This window comes from Ictalurus punctatus, chromosome 9, assembly GCF_001660625.3.
Source record: "Ictalurus punctatus breed USDA103 chromosome 9, Coco_2.0, whole genome shotgun sequence".
NCBI classification, from domain to species: Eukaryota; Metazoa; Chordata; class Actinopteri; order Siluriformes; family Ictaluridae; genus Ictalurus; species Ictalurus punctatus.
In genome coordinates, this window is record NC_030424.2 from 160,394 (window position 1) to 176,924 (window position 16,531).

A 16,531-nucleotide genomic window follows, 5' to 3' on the forward strand; every position below is an offset into this window, starting at 1 on the left:
AGTCAAGAAAGCATGCACAAATTCAGACCTGTAAAACTTTGTAACTTTACTTAACGAGACAGAAGGATGCAAAGGAGTGCATTTACATGTACAAATTATTATTATTATTTTAATTTAGTCACCACAAGGGGTTGCAGTGGTATGAGATTTTTACGGTACACTAACAGTGAAAATATCACGGCTTCATGGTAATTATTCATTTGATGAAACACTAAGGGTTGCTGTGATGAACAACATGAAGCCAAGTCACTTTTACCCTGAAGGAGATGGTCTCGGCCTGACTGTAAACCAACTCCGGAACGGTTTGCTTGTGGTGACGAAGCAATCCAACCCAATGGACCAACGAACCAACCTGTATAGCAATGCATGATGGGAAGTGCGTTATGTAAAAGCGTGCTTGTTTTGCTAACAGCTCGGAACATGAAACGCGGTTTAACTTGGACCAAAGACAAAGTAAAATGCCTCATTGAAATTTGGTCTGAAGAACAGATTACTAACAACTTTCAAAAATGCGTAAGAACACAGAAGTTTACAAGGTGGTCAGTGAGCGTCTCAAGGAGATTTAAAGTGCACCTATTATGGTTTTTCAAATATTCCCTTTCATGTAGTGTGTTATATACGTAGCTGTTTGTGAATGTAAAAAGTCTGCAAAGCCTCAAAATCAAAGCGCAGGACAAACAGAGTTATCGACTTCCAAAAGAAAGAACCGATTCTGAACAGCTGAAACGAGTCATTAGTGATTCCAGACTCACTTCCTGTACTAACCTACATAACAAAAAGCCCCGCCTCTTGTTTTCATTGTCTGCTTGCCAATTACAACGGACTGAAATATCTGACCAATCAATGTGCTTTGAAATGTTTCCTTGTGAAAGTGAACAGAGCTGAAAGGAGAAAATGCAGCGTTTTAGCACTTTAAGTCCCCGTTTCAGAACAAAGCACAGATCTATAGGTCTGAAAATGCCCTTAAAATGTTCATAAGACCAAAAATCCCTCATTATATTACTGTGAAACAGCAAATCCCCTTGGTGTGTTAAAAATGTAAAAGTTACAAAGAGCTGAGACTGGAGACTCCTTCCAAAAACTGCGAAAAACATTCCCTCACAAAAAGCTTCACCATAACAATAAAAAAAAAAAAAGTTTGTATCAGTTAATGAAGTGTTTGCAATAAAGTCCTGTGTAAGTTGTTACTACAGAAACAGAGACATAAGAAACATCGCGTTAATACAGACTTTCAGCTGCACTACTACGTGGGTTGCCATTATAGAAAATTAAAATCAATGGATGTCTCTTTAGTGGAGAATTTATACATAATGGTCACTAAAATAATATTTCTAAATGTCTTAAAATAAGCTCAAAAGAGGTCATTTTTCTTCTAAAGCATACAATTTTAAATGAACTAACGTACAAGACACCCAGAATATAGAAATAGACTAAACAGACATCATATCAGATCTTACAAAAGAAAGGGAAATGTGAATGCACTGCCTCTGTATTTTCCACAGCGGAATATAATGTGAGAACAAGCTTGGGTACGTGCTGAGTTCTCCAGAACACTTGGACCAATCTAGCAGCCCGTTTCGTTATAAAACTCCACCACAGTGCACCCTAGAGAACTTATTAGGGGAGTGATGCCTTAGACCACTACAGATGAACGCGAATTCAGTTTCGGCATGCAATGATAGGATCATAAAATGATTCTTGGTGCATCATAATTTTATGCATGTAAAATGCTCCACTGTGAGCGAAATCCAAGTTTTTCCACAAATGACCTAGTGGCGTAAATCTTTTGCAATGAAACTTGACCTGGTAATTTACTTTGCCCTTTCTGAATTATGTACGCCACTTGCTTGAGGGCTCTCTGTTTAACTGGTAGACCAGAAGACCATTTTTCCTCCAACTCCAGATTGAAATGGCCGATTTCTCATGGTCGTTCTATTCCCATCATATGTACAACTGTAAAGGACAGTTCATAAAGCGCACTTAAACAAAAACAAAAAAAAACACTCGCTTTCAAAGAGGAAGGTGCCGGTTTCTGTTTGTCCATCTTCAAATCTGCTAGATACCTTTATCTAGTTTCTAACATGCTCATAGCACACTTACCAGCCTACACCTTTACACTCAACTGGTCTAGCCAATATATTTGGCCAAAAATATGTTTTAATACATTGCTTTACTTTTCATTGCTTACTACTCTCCATACTACACTTTATACAGGGTTTCCCATAGATCCAGCATCATAGGATTGCTGCATACACTCATGGTCAATTTATAAGGAACACTACACAAATACTGGATAGGCCCTCCCTTTGCTCTCAAAACAGCTTCAATTCTCTTGTGGAATCCATGCCACAAAGGTTGGAAACGTATCTTTGCCAAAAAAATGCTGGTTTTTCCCTCAAAATTTGCGATGCCATTTGCGTGAAATTGTAATGGCACGTAATTGTTTTGCGCGGTCTTTCACAGAGCACGGTTCGAGTGAGAAAAGCCAGAACAGTGAAGAATCAGAATGCAAGAGAGGAACAGAACAGAAAATAAATGCACTTGTTGCACAGTGTGCAGAACATCAGTGAAGTAGCAGTAACGAATTAGAGAAGGAGGAAATGAAACACACCACCGACACGAAATCTTGAAGAGAAATTTCTCGTTCTTCACTGCTTCATTCCTACTTTTTTCCACTCTCTGGGCAAAAAATTCCCAATCAGAAAGCATATCATTACAGCGTTACCACACTCATCCTGGCTCTGGCATTCTGAACATTCTGTCCCTTCAGAACAGAGGAACAAGCGTGCACACACTTTCTTCTGCACTTGACATCAGATTGAGCATATATTTTTGAGGCTCTGTTATCCATAAATGCTACTCTATAAAACCTTCAGCGAGGTTTCAAGCAAACGCATGGAAGTAGCCAATCAGAACGAGGCCAATCACATTCTACACGCCCTCAGAGGTGGAAGAGAGGCAGAATACAGACACAAAGAGAGAGAGAGAGCGAGCGAGAGAGAGAAAGGGAGAGACAGGGAGAGAGAGGGGGGGGAGAGAAATAGAGAGAGGGAGAGAGAGGGGGGGGAGAGAGAAAGAGGGGGGAGAGAGAGAGAGAGACAGAGAGAGAGAGAGACAGAGAGAGAGTGAGACACAGAGAGAGGGGGACAGAGAGAGAGGGGGACAGAGAGAGGGGGACAGAGAGAGAGAGAGGGAGAGAGAGAGAGACACAGAGACAGAGAGAGGGAGAGAGAGACAGAGAGAGAGAGAGAGAGAGAGACCTTCTCAGAACCCGCAGGGTCCTGGCAGAAAGCTCTTGATGCTTAAGTTGCAACTTTTCCCCATTTTTCCAAGACAGACGAAACCACCCGTGCACATCAGAAGTGCTCTGTTCAAATTAGTGGTCGACGGAAACGGTTTTTAGGGGACAGTCCCAGTACTGATATTTTGGAGTGCACCGAGGTCTTTGACCAATAAAATGCTGATAATGGATTGTAATTAAACAATGGTTAAGAAATGAGAATTTAAAAACCCCTTATTTAGAATTGTAAGTACTGTTGAAGGATTGATTTTTTTTTATTTAAGCATAATTAATACATCCATCCATTTTCCATCCTGCATATCCTACACAGAGTCGTGGGGAAGCCTGGAGCCTATCCCAGGGATCTTGGGGTACCAGGCAGGGGACACCCTGGACAGGGTGCCAACAAATGTCAGGAAACAATCACATGCACATTCACACACCCATTCGCACACTACGGACAATATGGAAATGCCAATCAGCCTACAACACACGTCTTTGGACTGGGGGAGGAACCTCTGAAGCACAAGAACATGCAAACTCCACACACACACACACACACACACACACACACACGACGGAAAACTGCACGGCTGTGTGCTTGTATTTTCTGCGATACTGGAAAACACACACCATAAAACTTCAGTAAATTGCTCTAAACAATTGTGTTTTGTGGATTTCGTCACTTTATTGAATCACTATAAATTCATATAAAGTTAAGAAAAGCTTATACAGTCATGTGAAAAAATAAGTACACCCCATGGAAATCTTTGGCTTTTTTTTTTTTTTTTACATATTTGGACAAGCAAACATTTGATCATTTCTGAAACAGTGCCTATTAATAAAGTTGATGTACTTGAACAAACCCACAAGGAAAACACTTTTTCAATCATTTACTCAACAGAAATATCAATAGATGTTATGTTCTTCTGTGGAAAAAGTAAGTACACCCTCAGAAGCTAGTACTGCCAACTTTCCACCACCGTGCTTCACAGTTGGTATGAGGTGCTTCGCCTGAAAAGCTGTCTTTGGTTTACACCAAACATCTCCGCTGTTACTGTGGCCAAACAACTCTACCTTTGATTCCTCTGTCCGGAGCACAATATTCCAAAAGGCCTGGTCTTTGCCTATATGCTCATCGGCAAACTGTAGTCTTGCGAAGGCTGTTTCCTGACACGCCTCCCACGCATCTCTTTCTGATTGTAGAAGCATGCACTTTGACCCCCAACAGTTACAACACTTACTAGCAGATCCTGTGATGAAATTTTGGGGTTCTTGGAGACTTCTTTTTGCATCACGGTCTGCTCTTGGGATGAATTTGCTGGGACAGCCAGTGCTTGACTAATTGGCAGTCGTTTGAAATCTGCGCCATTTGTAGATTACAGTGGAAATCCCTTGCCAGACTCACAGGCATCCACAACCTTTTTCTGAAGGCCTTACACAACTCTTTAGATCTTGTCATGATGACACCACACACCTCAAAAACAAAGGGAACACCAGACACTAGATATGAGAGGGATATAAATAAGACAGGATCCACCTGAATTATTCCCTCACACCGAATCTTGAACACCTGATTCTAATTTTATGGATTTGAAGGTGTGCTAAATGTAGGGGTGTACTTACTTTTTCCATTTGCCTGAAATGATTTTTGTTCATTTAAAATTATGAAAATTACTACAAAATGTCAATTTTATGCATCATTTGATAGAGCGCATCAACTTTATTACTAGGTACTGTATCAAAGATGATCGAATGTTTGCTTGTCCATATGTCAAAAAAGCCAACAATTTCCATGGGGTGTATTTATTTTTCCACATGACTGTCATTTGTTGCTAACATTGGAATCATGGATCCGGCTCGCAGACTTAAATGCAAAATGAATGGTTTTCTGTGTGTCACATTCCTCTGTGTGTGTGTGTGTGTGTGTGTGTGTGTGTGTGTGTGTGTGTGTGTGTGTGTGTTATAGCTACAGACTGCTCTTTTTGAATAGGTGCACAGTAATAATGGCAAACCTGGAAACTTTGAGAGGTGCAGTGTCTTTTGAGGCATGAATGTGCGTGCAGTGTGTGTATTCTGTTTTAAATGAGGTAAGCTTCTACAGATGATCTCATCGCCAAGCAGACACATGACCCACATGGGCAGGAATGCAACCTTATCATCAACAGAATACAACTTCCACTGGGGGGGTTCAGAGAGAGAGAGAGGGGGAAAAAAAGGAATAAGAAAATCTCTCTCCATCTCTTTCTTGGAGACAGACTGTACTTCCTGAATTGACGAAGGACAAAATCTGATCAAACCAACTTAAAAAACAGGGACAGGCATATATAACATGTATGACTCAACATAACCCTTAGCTCCACAAGGGGACAACAAAAACGCCCATCCACATCAAGAGCAGAACACTATAGACCTCCTAAACATGACCTTCAACCTCACAGAGCGCTGGGCATACCTGATACTGAAGGACCAAAGTCAAAGTCCTTGGTTCATCCATCCATGCATGTAGTTATACATGTACAGGCCAACAGTGATGGATCATCAACCCCACAATGTGTCCATGTACACTCTCACACATACAAAAGTACAACTTATAGGGGGAAAACAGGTGCAGAATTGACTAACAAATCAATGGGCAATCAGATCCCATGTTGGGAAGGTTCAACAAATAGAAAAAGAAAAAACAACTCTACTCATTTACTTTCACAAAACAAAAGCTTCCATTTGGTGCACGTTTGACGTGCTTCATAATGAAACGACGCAACTGACAAAACTTAGCAGAATCATGTACAGTGCAAAGCTGTCCAATAAATGCAACGCAGTCAGACTGCAGTTAAACAAACCGCTAGCTAGACACGAAACATTGGCAGGGAGTTGTTGACTTTATTCCCACCGATGCAAACACCATCAAGTACTTTGTTAGGAGAGGATAATCATCACACGCTCATTCATTTCACTTAAAAGCCTTTCGGACAGGACAGGGTTTTTATGGGGAGGTGGGGTAATGTAATAATTAGCAGAGCTTCTCTGTGATTTTAATCCCGTGCTAACTGGTCATGTCAGTTATTTTTCGGGGTTTTTCCCCCGGACTGTGCGTGCCCATGCCGGTAAAGATTACGGCATCTTTTATTGTCACCAAACGCCACTTTTATCGCAAACTTTCCTCCCAACAAAATGATCATGTACAAACAGCGTTTGATCACGTCGTTCAGCCGGAACTAAAACTAAACAAAGTTTCAGCTCTTGTCCAGTTGCAGCTTTGTTTTACTTCGTCGGTGCAGCACCATTTCACATACGATGCACGGGGTTGCTGTGATTGGTTATCAGCATGTCTACGATGAAGACGCGCCCATATTGCCAATTTCTACAGAAAACACGATCTTGTGCGAATTGACAGATGTCCGTAGTAACAATTACTTTTCAGCTTATGTCCCGAAAACTAATCCCATCCGAATATGGCTTTATTCTGTTTTTTTGTTTGTTTTTTGGGTGTGGTTCAAAAAATCTAAAAAACTGTTCTAACACCTACAGCTCCCTCAAAACCGTGACAGCCCACAAGACAGACATAAAGGCAGTGATGTGATTTTGTGTGTGTGTGTGTAAAACTGGGAGGGTTAGCAAAGGAACCGTGGCTCTGAGTTTAGTGTACACAGGAAGTGAACTCACAAAAGGTTCAGACACCAAGCCTTAAACTCACACGGTATTTCCTTCCTCTCTCTCTCTCTCTCTCTCTCTCTCTCCACACACAGTAACTCGCATATGATTTTCTTACTATCCTTGTGAGGACCTTCCACTGACATCATTATTAATGCTATAAACCCAAATCTTTAACTTAAATAACCAAAACAAAACTTAAAAGCTACAAAAAACAGAAACGAAAGAAAAAAAAGACAAGGTTAAAACTGTCAGAAATTTCTAAGGTGAAAATAGGCTTGTGCGATACACAATAACTCACTGCCATGATATCCAGTCACATTTATCATCAATTATATTACATTCACACACCTGTCTACTGTTGTGTATTTTGCGCTGGAACTCTGCAAACACATCAGAGTGGGCTTATCACTCAATACGCCAAAAGAGCAGGCTTTTTCACCCCTTTAAATCGGGAAATGAGCCAATCTGGAATGATATGCATATGTGCTTTTAACTCTTTAATATTAACAGACAGAGAAGCCCCGCCCCCTTCCCCTCCATCTCAGCAAAGTTTTCGCAATGGCCACAGTTTCAGACTGCACAGCTGATACTGCTGTTACGCCCTCCTCTAATCTCCACAAACCCAGGGTAGTGGAAATGCTCACTTCCTGTTTTACAGTTCAAGACAATTAAATCATTTATTGCAATATTTTCAAATGAAAAATCACCATCAGGGAAAAATCAATATTGTGCAAGCATAACGCCCACACATTCTTATACAACAGTTCACTCTAGTCCACTAATTGATTGGTCAAACAGTGCTCCAAGTGTGCTTATATTTCCTATAACCGCGTTGGGACGTTTCACCGTATGCATCACTCCGCTCACCTGTGTTCACCACGCAAAAATCCACTTCTTAAATCCAAACGGTTACTACAGTAGAGCTAGCTAACCAGCGAGGTATAAAGTGAGTGTGGCTTCTTCCGGATCTATTTCCGTTAGTGGAGCAAAAATAAACTGAACAGTTGGTCATACTGCGTCTGAAATATCGCACTCGTCAGTTGTGCAGTTCTACTGAGTATTAGCACAACTGCGATTACACAGTCAGCTTGTGCCTACTTCCGAATCACAGTCGTGCTGATATTCAGTACATCCGCACCCTTTCTTGCACTATATTGCTTAATGAGTGTTGTTATTAATATCAATATTAAGTATTAAATCGAAACCTACTATGGAAGGATGCATTCTTTCAGACGAGCAAACAAAGTGACAGATTGATCTCCATCAGTGCCAATCTCTCCATCATGAACTGAAAAAGAAAAACAGAAGGTTGGATTTGAGTATTTTGAATCTTTAGTACATTACACTTTTTGAACTCTGTCCATCATTCGTGTACATGTACCAAGACCAGAATGACCGCCGAGGTCCCAGAACTCTCTAATGTGGCTTCGTAACTATCTGTTTTTCATTCAAAAAGAAATAAATTTGACTGAATTGTTGTTATAATTGCCTGAATTAAATGAACCCAGCTGGAAAAAATAAATAGATAGACAGGGATTTCATTCTGTGATTTTTACCAGACCTCTTCAGAATAAACATCCTTAAGAGTCACGCCATGCCTCCTTAGTCATCCACACACAGACTCTCAGACGCTCTCGACCTCAGAGTCGGACAGCGTGAACATTCATTCTCTTCTTCATCTCAGAAACACTCACACGACTGAGCATGTGGCTGTTCAGAGGATGAAGTACTGAAACTCATTTAAAAGTTCCTCGTAGTCTTAGTCGTCAGCGTTTGGGCTTCTTTCATACTTATAGGTTATTAGAAAAATCAAAGAAATATTTGTGATGTGTATGGCACTTCAGGTTCTAGGAATGACATTTAAATAAATAAAAGGTCAGCTCTGAAGTTAATTTGGTTAACTGATGTAGCATTGGCTGTAAGGCCTAACCGTTGCCATGGAAACAAACTCAGTCCTGCTGGATCTTCAGTGTTGATATTTAATCAGATAAACGGATTCGACATTAAGGGCATTTTCACACCTGGCTCCTTTGGAGCGCTTGTTTCAGAACCAGTCACGTTTTCTCCCTTGGTTCGGTTCATTTAGATGTACTTGAACATGCAATCGCGCTCGGATCCGCACCAAAACAATCGGCCTGAGACCCGAGTGCAAACGAACTCTGGCGTGGTTCGCAACAGATCAACGAAGCAACCCTGTATAGCAATGCATAATGGGAAGTGCAATTTGAGCAATGAGGTTTAAAGTGTAAACGTAACTTCAGGGCATTGTTTTTCTACACGTGTCAGTCTGCTTGCCATAGGGGTGGGCAAGGTGACAAAAATATCTCACAACTCTCAAAGACATTTGTAGGACTGGAGTGTAGTAGTGCGTCATTAAAAAATCCTGCAGTAGAAAATTAGCGGTTAAGGGTTACTCTGGGTTACTGATCGGAAGGTCGGGGGTTCAAGCCCCGGCACTGCCAAGCTGGCACTGTTGGGCCCTTGACCCTCTCCGCTCCAGGGGGCGCTGTATCATGGCTGACCCTGTGCTCTGACCCCAGCTTCCTGACAGGCTGGGGCATGCGAAGAAAACAATTTCACTGTGGCCAATAAAGACTCATTCTTATAGATAAAAAGAATGAATTAAAAAAAAATGAAAAGGAGAAACAAATTTAAATCTGTAATTTTTTCAACATTTAATATTGTTAAAGTACAAAAAACAATTGATTAAATTGATTAAAAAGACGTTTTATGAATATTGAGATAGTGTGCTTTGTGATGTAATTTATCAAGATATTTATATAACAGTATCGCCCAGCCCGAGCTCAAGTCTGAATCTGCGAAAAACGTATAATTCTGCCATTCGTTTGCCAGCTGCTTGGATTTCACACGTCACATAACAAATTAATAAAAAAGCAAAACACTGGTGTGTGTAGCGCTGAAAAACATACGTACAACTCTTGTTGGAATATGGGTGTGATTTGGCTTCCTGGTAGATTTTCAAGCTGACCATCAAACGGTGAACCGAAAAGCTGCAGATGATGGCTGCAAACCAAAAGCGTTCACCCTATCGCTGGGATTGCAAGTTTGAATCCTGATGATCCCACGGTCCATCCGTGGACAGGAGCAAAGAGAGCAAAACTGTTTGTGCTATGTGGGTTGGATGGACAGCATACACTGTCTTCTGTGTCAATCAAAGAAACCCTAACCAATTACAGACGTCTGTGAGCTCACGTACGTGTAAGGAGGACAGCAATTTCCTCCGAGCATGTTACAAAGCCATGTGATCCAGCATGAGCAGCTGTTTGAAGAGATATGAGGATGGCTTCACGTGTCGGAGGTTTGGCCCACCCCTTCCTGGTTGATGGTTGTCATGTGATAGCGGGTGGGAGTTGGCAAATTGACCAAATTGGGGAGAGAATGGGAAAAATTCCAAAAACTACACTTGTGTACTGTTATAATGTTGACTACATCAACACACTGAAAACGGAATCCTATGGCACATATTCAGGCAATGATTATTTCTGTTGGATTGAATAAAACTGCATCAAAACCCCACCATACTGAACTGAGTTTTGAAGTTTTTCTAAGGTTACATCCCTAATAGAGACGGATCGGACTAAAATTACCCCGCTGGATACCGGACACTCTGGTAACAATTACCCTACCCAGTGTGGGGGAAAAAATACCATCTGAATAGGGCTTTAAGACAATGACAGAGGATTGAAGGATGTGTTCCAGTCAAGTATTCTCAGCATCTTCTACTCCTTACTCAGACGGTTTTGTTTTCTCCGCTGTGGTATTTTGCATGTAGCTCATTTCCTGTGACTCATTAGCTGAAGGGGGCGCTGGCTCCACGGTAGGGCTTCAGCGCTGTTCGAGCTGTCAAAGACGTAGAGGAACGCCCAAATTAATTCCACACATGATGCAGAGACATAAGGAAACAAACAAGGGCCCATAAGAAACAAGGAAAGAAGAAGAAAACAAAAGGTGTGAGTAAGCTATGAACTAAACAAACAAAAAAAAATGCCTTGAGAGACAGGACCTGCAGAAACGCTGAATAATACAATCTCATTTAGCCCCTCTGGAAAGACCTGCCCTTACCGAGATACTTTACCATGGAATGTACATCATCATAATGTCACGCCTGTTGACCTGCCCTGCACCCAAACGGTCATCATAGCAACAGGAATTCATCGTCATCAAATACCTACAAATGTCAAACTTGATTAGCCCTGATTACGTGATTAATATAAGTGGAGTGCACGCGATGTGCTGAGGAACACAGCAATGCTGGATAGTGATGCCAACATTTGAGAACGCGTGCGCGCACACAGCTGTAGAGAGAAAGAAAGAGAAGGCGGAGGGAAGATTCAGGAGCGGGCAAGGCTGCACGTGCCAGCCCTAAAACTGAGATCTGTCTGTCTTGAGTCCTTATATGGCCAAAAACAGAAGAGCTTGTTCTCTTAAATCCATCTGGTTGGCATGAGTTGAGAACAAATAGCCAAGTGGAGCCACAGATACGGCAGAGCAGATAAAACTTCACTTGAACACACACACACACACACACACACACGACATGCTGGGGTCATGCACAGCGAGGGTCTTCAAGAGAGAAAGAGGTCAGGAGAAATAAAACAAAGGAAAAAAGAGGTAGAACAAAGTAAATCGAAAAAGAGAATCATGGAAAAGTGCATGTCGGGTCCAGAGCTTCAGTTAATGTTCACATCAAACATCTCTCTGACTTTGGCAGGTTTGTTGGTGCCAGACGGACTAATTGAGGATTTCAGAAACTGTTGCTCTCCTGGGATTTTCAGACATGATGGTCTCTAGAGTGGTGAGAAAAACAAACAAACAAAAAAAACCAAAACAACTAGAGAGAAGCAGTTCTGGGTGTGAAGACATCTTACTCATTAGAGAGGTCAGAGGAGAATGGTCAGACTGATCCAGGCTGGCAGACTACGGTAACTGAAAAGCATCTCAGAATGTACAACACATCGAACCTTGAGGCACAACAGCAAGAGCCCATGTTGAGTTCCATTCCTATTAGTAAAGAACAGAAATCTGGCACTACAGTGGGTATAGACTCCCCAAAAACTGGGCAGTTGAGCTTTTTCTGAGATGCTTTTCTGCTCACCACATTTGTTAAGAGTTGTTGTTTCCCTGGTGTGACCTGGTCTGTGTGAAAAATCCCAGATGATCAGCTGAAATAATAAAACCAACCATCTGGCACCAACAACAATGCCAAAGTCACCTGTACAAGGATACATAGAGTGTTTCATAGAAAGTGTCATGAGAAGATATTATTATTATAATAATAATAATAATAATTGGCATATCACTCACCCTTATGAGAACGTGCTCTACCTCTGTGGTCAAAAACATTTCGCCCTATTCTACTTGAGAAAGGGAGAGGTAGAACCGATATTCACACTGACTCATCAGGGCGGAGTTTCTCCAAAAACAACGCAGTACAAAGTTTGATCGTTAAAATGGTAACGCAAGCATCACAAAAGATTTACGATAAATGTGGAAAGTTTGTGCTGAAAATTTCACTTTCAGTTGCTTGGTACAAACATCGTCCATGGGCACATTGGCTGCTTTTCTGGTTCACTCGCAGCTAATTAACTGAGCAGTCAAGTCAGGTGCGTTTGTGCAGAAGTGTCACACGATTAGCGTTTAGTAAAGATGCTCGGGTTCAGTCGGAGGTGGACATGCCTGACCTCGTACTGCTATTCGGATTCTACAGTAGTAATACAACCCAAAAGGAGAGGGCTGTCCCGAGTGTGACCCGAGGAACTCGTACATGACATGCAACATGACATTATTACGCATCGTAATACACATGGATAAGCCATGTGTTGAACAATGAACATGAAAACGATCAGAGACGGTGAACGATGTAGAAAAAGTTACTCACTACAGCACATGGATTCAGTTACATCCGTTTAATACACACATGTTTAAGATCCGACACTGATACAAACTGAAATCGAAATTACTTACAGGACCTGTGTGTGTGTGTGTGTGTGTGTGTGTGTGTGTGTGTGTGAGTGAGTGAGTGAGTGAGAGAGCATGTTTCAGGAGAAAGGAGGTGTGCACACACAAATTCTTGTACAAATGCGCACACACAATGACGCACAGACATAGAGAGAGAGAGAGAGAGAGAGAGAGAGAGAGAGAGAGAGAGAGAGAGAGAGAGAGAGAGAAAAACATACACACAGACACAGAAAGACAGGCACATACACCAGTTATATATTTACCAGTTTCTATATACAAGTATACTGGTATATATTCTAATACCAGTTCCTCTGTCTGAAACACACAAACAAAACTCAGAAGTATAATCAACCAAGGAAAATGAGCAAGGGGAAAAATCCAGTCCCTTCGCTAAACGTGTGCGGTTTACCAAACATTCCTGTTCTCTTCTCACTGAAATTCTTACGTCCTCTCGGATCTGCCTCAAACAATAACTGTACATTACAGGAGTGAACGTGTGTGCGTGGGGGGGGGGGGGGGGGGGGGGGCGAGGTGGAAGAGCACATGAGAAGAAAGATAGGAACTTTGGGAATGTGTGTGTACGGTGCTGAAAATCTCCATAGCTAAACCATAGCTTAATCGTGCTGGTGGATGGAGAAAGGGTGGAGGACAGGAAGAGAGGGAGAACAGGCCTGTGTGCATTCCACTGCCTCTTACTATGTATATTTTCAGTGATCACAAAGAAAATAATCCACTGGAGGAATCCAGAAGACACTGAACTCCCAGAGAATGAGAGAAAAAAAAGGGTGGAAGAGAGACAGATATTTTTAATATATTTTTATGGTGGTTAGCACATTTTCCTCACACCTCCAGGGTTGGGGGTTCGAACCCTGCATCTGCCCTGTGTGCGCACAGTTTGCATGTTTCCTTGGGGTACTCTGGTTTTCTCCCCCAGTCGAAATGAATGTGTGCGAGTGTGTGCGCGATTATGACCTGCAATGGGTTGGCACCCTGTCCGGGATGTCCCCCACCTTGTGCCCCAAGTCTCCTGGGATAGGCTCCAGGCTCCCCGTGACACTGCACTGTACAGGATAAGCGGTAAAGAAAACGGACACATTAACTGTTAAATTTTCTAGAATCATCTGTCGTCACACCCCAACAGATAGACTGAAGTGTTATGTTTCCTGTGAGCTGGTAATGCAAGTGTTCGGTAATAACCCAGGATTCCACCAATGCTACCAAATTTAATTCCTGTCCTCAATTTTGTACAGCAAGCTGTTTGTGGGCACTGCACTATGGAGTCACCTCCACGACCGTCCCATAAAGTCTTTTTGAACCATTATCAGGACGATTCAAGACTACACATGTGCCATCATTGATGCTGCCAGAATGTTGATCACTAGAGTTCTTGCTCTGTAGGACAGTTGAGGGAGAATCCAGCACTTCGTTGGTCTCCTTTTCAGGCTCTCCACCAGTCTTTCCAAGTTCTTCTCCATGTACAGGTCTGTGCTGAGAAAAAAAATAATAAATCCAAGCACCTACTGTACTGTACACTACTGGGGGACTCTGTGTGGGCCTTCATCTTGTCATTTGAAAACATGCTTCTTTCCCAGGTGTCTTGGCAGGTGTTGCTTCTTGGAAAGTGTTCAAACAAGATGCCACCTTTGCACTGTTTTCTGTGTTTCTGAGAAGAACAGTTACATTGTCAGAAGATTGAGTTAACTTTACAGGCATCACCCCTGGAAAGTCCAGACAAATGGCATACAATAGTCCTGATCTTGCTAAGACCCGTTGATTTTGAGCATACTCTATGTTGTGGTAAAAGAGTTTAATGAAGGACACAAACCAAAGGCCTCCAGAGTTTTGAACTGATTCACATGGTCTGTGCTGTTGAAAACTACTACTTGATTCAGAGACAGAAAGTCAAATGTTTATTTTGTCTTTTTACTACTGCGATTATGTCTCTTCTATTCAAAAATAGTCAGTTTGGGATATCATATGATTGAGGTCATTGTTTATTGGTTAATGCATTTGAAAATATCTTAAAATCCATGCAGAGTGCTGACACTAGGCTCCAGATCTGTAAGCTATCAATTTCTCCTTTTTTGGGTAAAATCACCAGTTCTGCCCTGGGCCAGTTCAAGGGAAGTGGTCCATGATTAATGCACTCTAGCAGTATATTGTACGGAGCCACACCAAGTATGCTCCAGAAGCTTTAATAAAATTCAGCTGACAGAGCATCCATCCCAGGTGATCTTCCACGGTCTGATTCCTGGACAGACCTCGTCAGCTCAGGGAACACCAAGGATGTTTCTAGCTTCAGCTGTTCGTTCTCTCTCTCTCTCTCTCTCTCTCTCTCTCTCTCTCTCTCTCTCTCTCTCTCTCTCTCTCTAAGAGCTATGGTAAGTCATGGAGGACTTCTTTAACTGCTTCTGAGTCGCAGGTCTCTGACTGCAAAAGTTTCTCATAGAAAGAAATAGCAAATGTCCAGATTTTATGCTGCTTATTTGTTTCCCTGCCATCTGGAAGTTATGTCCTTCCAGTCCAAAGAAAAAGTTGTGAGGTTTATCAATGTTGTTTAGTTGAGAGAAGCGTGTTCCTATGAGCACTCCCTTACCACATTCTTCAAGTAGATTTCTTAGTACGAGTTTGTTCCTCTCGATGGGGTCACTGGCACCATCAGTGTTATTGGAGCTGCTTTGTTTTAGTATTCCTATTTCTTGTGCTTTCATTCTCGCTTTCAAAACTCTGGTGCTCTGTGTGGTGTCCTGTTGACAAAAAAAAAAAACGTTCATATGTATTTCGCTCATAACCCACCACTGACTTAGTGTTGGGAACCTAAATCTCTCCTCTCTCCAAGAATTCCAGAAAAGATGAGAACAGTGAATAAAGGACTGATCCGGCAGTAACCTATTATTAAAGTGACAGAGTGATGAGGGCTAAGTGCCAGAACAGAGACAGTTGTTGAGCTATAGTGATGATGTGAGAGTTTGGCGTTATGAAATAATCACAAAACAACTCCACGAAATCCTATACTTACTGCGAAGTAACGAGGTTCTGATCCAACCGACATACAAACTGTCCTGCTGCTTGCACAAGCTTAGCGTCAATGAGACGGAGTTTTTATCTGGTCATGTGACCCTCCAGAGAGAACGCAATACCAACAGGGCTGCATGATACTGACAACCAATCAACAATCTAGATGATATAGTTCTCGCCACATTATTGGCCCACAGTATTCATGAAATTGTCTAGAAAAGCTAGAAAAGCGGTTTATGCATGGTCTCTTTTTAATGTTCTTTTGATTAGTGGGAATACCTACAAAAACCATTTAAATCACACTCACACACACACACACACACACACACACACACACACACACACACACACACACACACACACACACACACATATACATACATATAAGTATATATGAGGAAACAAAAATTCAAGCATCTCTACGGAGTTAAAAAATAGATCCTGAAGAGGCTCAGTGAGAAAAATACAGTGACAGTCCTACAAGTCATCAAATACCTGCCCGGAATATAAACCCGCCAAGACAGGAAGTGGAAGCAGCCAATATCAAGACCCGGAAATTTCTTACAATGAAAAGTACTTTCTACCCACAATACAACA

At 41.8% G+C, this 16,531-nt stretch overlaps 1 protein-coding gene across 5 annotated transcripts in view; it reads right to left on the minus strand.

The window, feature by feature from the left end:
* Positions 1-16,531, minus strand: part of luzp1 (leucine zipper protein 1) — a 51,127-nt gene that overhangs the window by 20,623 nt on the left and 13,973 nt on the right. For 3 of the 5 annotated variants that reach the window (XM_017475826.3, XM_017475827.3, XM_017475829.3), the window contains one exon: positions 8,147-8,225. The exons of the other annotated variants lie outside the window; for them this stretch is intronic. The gene's annotated coding sequence lies outside the window, so the exon portion shown is untranslated. The remainder of the gene's footprint in view (positions 1-8,146; positions 8,226-16,531) is intronic. 5 annotated transcript variants of the gene reach the window in all.